Below are 7483 nucleotides of genomic sequence, written 5' to 3' on the forward strand. Positions count from 1 at the left end.
ATTTTGAAATAATCCTTCCTGCATACTTTCCATTTCTGGCTATGTAGTGACCATTGGACTATCTCTCTTTTTTAAAACTTAATTTTAATAATATATTTTGTTTAACCCATCATTTCCCAAATATTATCATTTCAACATGTAATCAGTATTAAAACTATTATTGATATAATTTACATTTTTTTTCATAGTAAAGCCCACAAAATCTGGTTTGTATTTTATTTATGCTTACAAGCACATCTCAGTTTGGACTGGTTACGGCATTGATAGTTCAGGTCTATATCTTTGTTAGGGCAGATCTGGCAACCTTAACTCTATGGCTGGTTTAGCCCTACTACTACTTTTAGCCCTAAAAGTAAAGTAGTAGTTTAGCCCTACTACTTTAGGTCTACTACTAAAGTCCAGTACTCTCTGCGTCTTTTCAATGGGATTTCTTCACTCTGGTTGGTTGGAGTGTCAACAGTCTCCTACCCCTATGTCAGCTTTGGGAATTGTTCTGCTTACAGCACCCGTAGCTGTCCTTTGCTGGCTCTTGGCATGTGCACATAGTATCAGCCAAAGACTCCAGAGAATCTCTGTACCGATTTCTGGAACTCTTTTTCTATGTAGCTTCCTTCTTTTCAGTATTCTGTTCCGAAAAGCCTGGCAGCCTCAGCCTCCTAAACTTTACCTTCTGCCCCTCAACTTGACAAGATGACTGTTCTCTGCTTAGAGTTCCTCCTGTACTAGGATTGGGAAAGGGCTTGTGGGCAGGAAGGCTGAGTAATCGTAGGGATCACCTCATTAGTTTCTCTTCTCTAAGGCATAGTCCGCACTATCTGTTACCTGGTTTTCTGGTTCTAGACAGCAGGGGGGCAAGTCCGATACTAGTTAATCTTCACGGCCAGAAGCAGAAGTCCTACAGGCACACCTCATTTTATTGTGCTTCGCTTTATTGCATTTCACAGATACTGTGTCTTTACAAACAGGTTTTGTGGCAACCCTGCATCGAGCAAGTCTATCAGCGCCATTTTTTTCCCAACAGCATCTGCTTACGTCATGCACATTTTGGTAATTCTTGCAATATTTCAGACTTTCTCATTATGATTATATTTGTTATGGTGATCTGTGATCAGTGATCTTTGATGTTACTGTTGCAAAAAAAATTACAACTTGCTGAAGGTTCAGATGATGGTTAGAATTTTTTAGCACTAAAGCATTTTTAAATTAAGGTATGTACATTTTTTTAGACATAATGCTATTACACACTAAATAGACTGCAGTATAGTATAAACATAACTTTTATATGCACCGGGCGACCAAAAAATTTGTGTGACTCGCTTTACTGCGATATTTGCTTTATTGTGGTGGTCTAGAACAGAATCCACAGTATCTTCACCTTGTACTTTGCAAGGTGAAGTTGAGTTAGAGAACATCCTGTACCTACTCTGGTAAGTTCCAATCCGAGAATTTCAGGTTCCTTTGGGAGGATGAGGGAAGTTGAGAAGGTCTTGGGACTTGGTGGTATGGCTCTTTCCCTCATAGTTTCACTTGAGTGTGACCGTTCCCAATAATCACAGCCATGATCCAGAGTTTGAGGCGGCCCTTTGGTTCAAGATCACCCTTATTGTGGTGAACCTGGTCTGGTCCTCTTTGTGGTGGACATCCTGGGTAAGAGTGTCACCCATGAGCTGCAGAAAAAAGGTTAGAAAGAGGTCGTAGATCATATGGTGAGACTTGCTTACTCAGACATCTTGGTCTTCCTCATTGGTTTGCATATGGAGTTCTCCCAACTTTGATTTGATCAGAAATTTTTTAGCTATTGAATCATCAGTTTCTGTAGAGCTGTCTGGATAAGGTATATAATCAATGCAACTTAGAATTTTTTCCATCCTCGCTCCTGAAAGGTAATTTATCTGAGTATAGAATTTTCTGCCAGAATACTTGCAGTTTTCCCTCATCACTTCGAAAATGTTAATCTACTGTCTTCTTACATTTATCGCTGCTGATGGAATGTCTACTGTTAGTCTAAATATCATTCCTTCAAAGGTAATGTTTATTTTTTAATTCTGATAAGTTTTAAAGTTTCTCCTACCTTTTCCTTGGTGTTCTGCCGTTTCACTACAACGAGCTTTAATGTAGATTTATTTTTACTTATTTAATAAGAGTAAATTTTTTTTTAAATTTTATTTTATGTATTTATTTATGGCTGTGCTGGGTCTTCGTTTCTGTGCGAGGGTTTTCTCTAGTCGCGGCAAGTGGGGGCCACTCTTCATTGCGGTGCGCGGGCCTCTCACTATCGCGGCCTCTCTTGTTGCGGAGCACAGGCTCCAGACGCGCAGTCTCAGTAGTTGTGGCTCACGGGCCTAGTTGCTCCGCGGCATGTGGGATCTTCCCAGACCAGGGCTCGAACCCGTGTCCCCTGCATTGGCAGGCAGATTCTCAACCACTGCGCCACCAGGGAAGCCCAAGAGTAAATTTTTAATCAGAAAGATAGGGCTGTAGCTTCTGTCCTGTCTGGAAAATTCTCAGCTATCTTCTCTTTCAGAAGAGTTTCTTTTGAAACTCTTAGTATTATCTGGTGAAGCTTCTTGGCTTATTCTTCAGGTCTCTTACTTTTACTTTTTAAATTTTTTAATATAATTGTCTCTATATATTGCATTGGGGGGAATTCCTCATCATTCTCTTCAAATTAACTATTTTCTTTCTTACTAATCAGGCTGGAGTATTATATCCACTGAGGTATATATTTTGTTGTCTACATTTTTCATTCTTAACATTTCTAAGTGCTTCTTTCACATTTTCACTTGTGCCTGTTTCATTTCTGCTTGTTTTTCATTGGCAATTTATTAGAGTTCAATAGATTTTATTCTACCATCTGTCTCTTTCAAGATCTTACAGTTATTTTAAAGTCTTTTTTAGAATTGCTTTGTTATCTTAACCTTAACTGCAGTGATTTCATGCTGATTTTGTAGTGCGGCTTTTTTGGTGTTATTTTCTTCTTGTACTTTTGAGCTCTGTATGTTCATCCTGAATAACAGATTTGGTTTTTTTTCTTATTTCTCTTCGCTCACCTCTATCTAGTAGTTTTGTGGCTTCTTTTACCAGGGCTTCCAGAGTCCCCAGTTCTGAGCCTGGATTTATAGATGCGTTTTGCAACTCACAGCCCTTGGTGACACTGGGGCTGTCACATATTCAGTCATGTATCTGGGGGCAGCTTGGCTCAGTTCCATGTCATGAGGTTGTGCCTAGGTCTTCCCGGATCCCAAGCCCCACAGCATCATATAAGCCATAGTCCCAGGCAGTGTTTGGCAGAAGTTCTGTTTAGCTGTCTTTCACCAGTCAGAAAGCTCTGCTGCCTCAGTCCCCGATTTTAAGAAGGGAGCCTGGCTCTTGTCCTCTGCCTCAGGTGGGCACATTTATTCTTGGCTAAACCCAGGAGCAAACTCTGCTTTCCTTCCAGGCATTGATCTCACAAGGCTTTGGCTTCTGTCCAGGTCATTAATTATCTTGCTGTTGTTTTCTATTCTTCTAGCAAGGAAGGATTTCTTATTCTTTAGCCTGGCTGTGCCTTTTAGTTTTCCTTTTAAAATGTGTTGTGTATCATTGCTGTTTGTTCAGATTGGGAGGGGGTGGCCCTCAAGAAGCGCACTTACAATTCTATATTAACCCCAAGGCCCCAATTTTGTCATTAGATGATCAGAAACAATGTTTTGTTTTGTTTTACATTTTTAAGTTACAACTAACACTCAAGTTGTTTTCAGTTACATAGAGCCCTTTCATAGAAATCAAGAGAGAAGAACAGAGACTGTAGGGTTTCCCAAGTGGGCCTGAGGTTTATTATAGTGGTGAATCTAGAGTCCTACAGATCTGGGATTAAATATTTATTTCTCCTTAAGGGTAGAAACACATGTTTTAATCTCTTTGAGCCTTAGTTTCCCCATCTATAAAATGGGAAAATTGTTTCAATATTTTGGAGTTTTTATGGGGACTAAATAAAATGTATATGAAGTATATACCATGGTGCCTGACTCTATACCTTGGAAGATAGTAATAAAAAATCCAACTGAGATGCTTAAGCAAAATGTAAATTGATTGGCATATTTTACTAGAAGTTCAGAGATAGGGTTCAGAAGCACTAACCCAATCCAGTGCCTCCAGTCATGATTCCTTGTGATTCTCTTGGATTGACCCTCTTCATATGGATCTATTTGTGGGACTGATAGTGACAAGCTGCCAGGACCTACCTGTGTATCACAACATCCAGAAAAGACAACAGTTATGTAGGGGGGGTAAGATGTGCTGGTTGGCTAAATCCACATGCCTCATTCTTTGAGCCTGGGGTAGGATCAGGTTCCCCTGAGTTTCCAAATATGTAGTTGGGAGGAGGACTCTTGTTAAGAGGGTGAAAGGGGGTTCTGGGTAGGAGTGCTAGGATGTTTTGGGTACCCAACTCAAACTGACAATAGAAAAATGTAGTACCTTCTAGCACAGGCAGTCCAAAGGCATGGCTCAGTGGTACGGCCAAGCCTGCTTGTACCAGCTCACAAGAGTCAATTGTTCAACACTTAGGAATTTTGTAAGCCAACTGTTAAACTGTTGGTAGCTTGATATTGCTATGGTGGGAGTAATTACCTTACATTTTTAAAGTAGAAGAGATCAGTTTGCTATGAAACCCAGTGAACATCAGGAGACTTCTGCAGGTTTTGCTTAAAAGTCCTATGTTTAATTTCTAGCCACCAAGCGAGCGTCTGTCTGGTAATACTTACATTGATGAAGCTAAGACCAAGCTCTTTCTTCTTTTTTTCCATGAGAATGTTTGAAGGGAGAGATTAACTTCCTGATATCAACAGTAATCTTTTTTTTTTTAATGAGAGGAGACGAATCTAGTTGGTAGTATTAGCTGCCTTGTGAGACGTCTGCAGTCATCAACTGTTAGCTCCTGTTGGAGCCACTAACCCAGAAACACAGAGGCTGGCTGACACCGGTGGCCACCGAACCAAGAAAGCAGACCCTTTCCTTTCCCTCCTGCTCACCCCGTTTTCTCAGCTTTCTCCTCTTCACCCTCTTCTATAGCACCAGCATGAAATCACCTCTCTCTTGCCCTCTCCTCTCTTTGACTTCTCTTCCCCATGTTTGTTCTTCTTTTCCTCCATCCCATGCTTTTGCCGTGCGCTTTCCCTTCTTTCTCTCTCTCTCTTTCACATTGGTTTCATTGGGAAGGTTATGTAACCATGGCCAAAAAATATTTTTAAATTAAAAAAAAAGACTAAGGATCTAGAGATCCAGGATATGTTGGCCCCAGAAAATATTTCATCAGGGTACCTTGGATCTACTGTGCATATGGCACTAATGATCTTGTGGCGTCTGCCCTAGATGAACAAGCTAACTTCAGCTAGGAGGAAAAAATCTCAACTACAAAATTAAAGGCCAAAGTTCAAAGGACTAGTCAGCTGGTCCTTCAAATGCATCAGTGGAGAGTGAGGATGGCTCAACACATATCCATCAATGAAAGGTGCACCAAGGTCAGCAAGAGGAAATGTTCCCTGTTCCGTGACAAGGCTAGGGACTTCCCTGGGGGCGCAGTGATTAAGAATCCTCCTGCCAACGCAGGGGACAGAGGTTTGATCCCTGGTCCGGGAAGATCCCACATGCCACAGAGCAACTAAACCCGTGAGCCATAAATACTGAGCCTGTGCTCTAGAGCCCGCGAGCCACAACCACTGAGCCGGTGCACCACAACTACTGAGGCCCACGCGCCTAGAGCCCGTGCTCCGCAACAACCCGCTGCAATGAGAAGCCCACACACCACAACGCAGAGTAGCCCCCGCTTGCTGCAACTAGAGAAAGCCCATGAGCAGCAACGAAGACCCAAAGCAGCCAATAAATAAATAAACTAATTAATTAATTAATAAAAATAAATTAAAAAAATAAATAAGAAGGCTACACTTTGCTTTCAGTTGGCCACAAGATGGCAGTGTTTCTCCTAGTACTAACTGCCCTGCTTGTATGAAACACTTATCCCTACCAAAACATATCCCAGTCATCTCATATTTTGATTCTTTTTTTTTTTCCTAGTAGAGGCGAAGCACAGCCTGGAGTAGTAGGTCAAGACTCAGTCTAGAATCAGGCAAATCCAAGTTCAATTTCTGGCTCTGCCACAAACTAACTTACGACCTTGAATTGAACATCTCCAAGTTTCTGTTTCCTCATCTAGAAGATGAAAGACACATCTGGCTTGCCCTTCTTGTGACTTTGAGAGGAACAAGAAGAAAATACATGGGCAAGTGTAATAAATTATAATGTACTATGGAACGAGTTGTTAACCATTAATGTGCATAAGAATCACCTGAGGAAATTTTTAAACTGCATATTTCCCAGGTCTTGCTCCCAGAGATGTTCAGTAGATCCAGGGTCGTGCCTGGGAATGTGCATGTTACCAAGCACCCTTGATCATCATCATGCTGAAGGCCCTTGGACCATAATTTAAGAAACCACATTGTACAAATACATACCAGTAGAAAGAGAGAGATTAAGGCACAGAAGTTATTCTTAATTTCCTTTGTAATGGCACTTATTATTTTCTATTTTGAATAAAATTTTATGAAATCCCCTCTCCTCATAGATGAACTAATCAAAGCAGAAATGTGTATTTTGTTCATCCTTTCATGTTCACAGCAAGTATTTGGAAATATTTATTGTGTGATAATCAGATCTAGGACAGTCTGTAGAGCATCCCTAAAAGCTTTACCCCATTTATGGGTATATTTGGGTAACAGGACTTGACAGACTTAACAGAATTGTCTTAGCTTTGCTTTTGGACTCCCATGGGCTTATCTTTGCTTCCAAATAAGTGACCCAGTGCCTTCTGGTAATGGCTGGATCATGGGCTTCACCCTGCCGAAAGAAGCAGATGTGCAGGAAGTTTAGCAATGAAGTTTCAGGAATCTCCTGGAGTTCTCTGTCACTATGACTATCACAGACCACCAGGATTTTTTGACCAGTACTGGCAGCATTTTCACAATTTCTGCGTAAAGCCTCGGCCCCCCTACTCTTCCAAGGGTGCTCCTCCAGTGGGCTGTTGCCCCAGCAGAGAAGGTCCCACTCAAAGGATGAACAGAGCAGGAGAGCTATGCAGTCTGGCCCCTTGGGTGCGGGGCTAGGGTGGGATAGTTCAGACGTGACAACCCCAGCACCTGGATGTGGGTGTTTCTAGTTTCATCTCAGGCAACAGGAGATAGCAAAGTTTTCCGAAAGGGCTATAGAAATTTGCTTCACTTGGACCTTGTTCAGACTTCACACTGCTACAGAAAGGAAGGTGCTTAAACAGAACTACAGAATTTTTAGTCTTCTGGAAAATCCTTGTTGAGCAACTGTTTTTGAGCCAGGCACCATTTTAAGCCTTTCACTAAAATGTTAATAAAATATCCAAAGACTCTGCTATTTGTGGAGCTGAGATTCTAACCAGAGGAGACACACAGTTAACAATAAGTGGACTTGATTGCAC

This window comes from Balaenoptera borealis (assembly GCF_965194805.1).
Source record: "Balaenoptera borealis genome assembly, chromosome: 10".
NCBI lineage: Eukaryota > Metazoa > Chordata > Mammalia > Artiodactyla > Balaenopteridae > Balaenoptera > Balaenoptera borealis.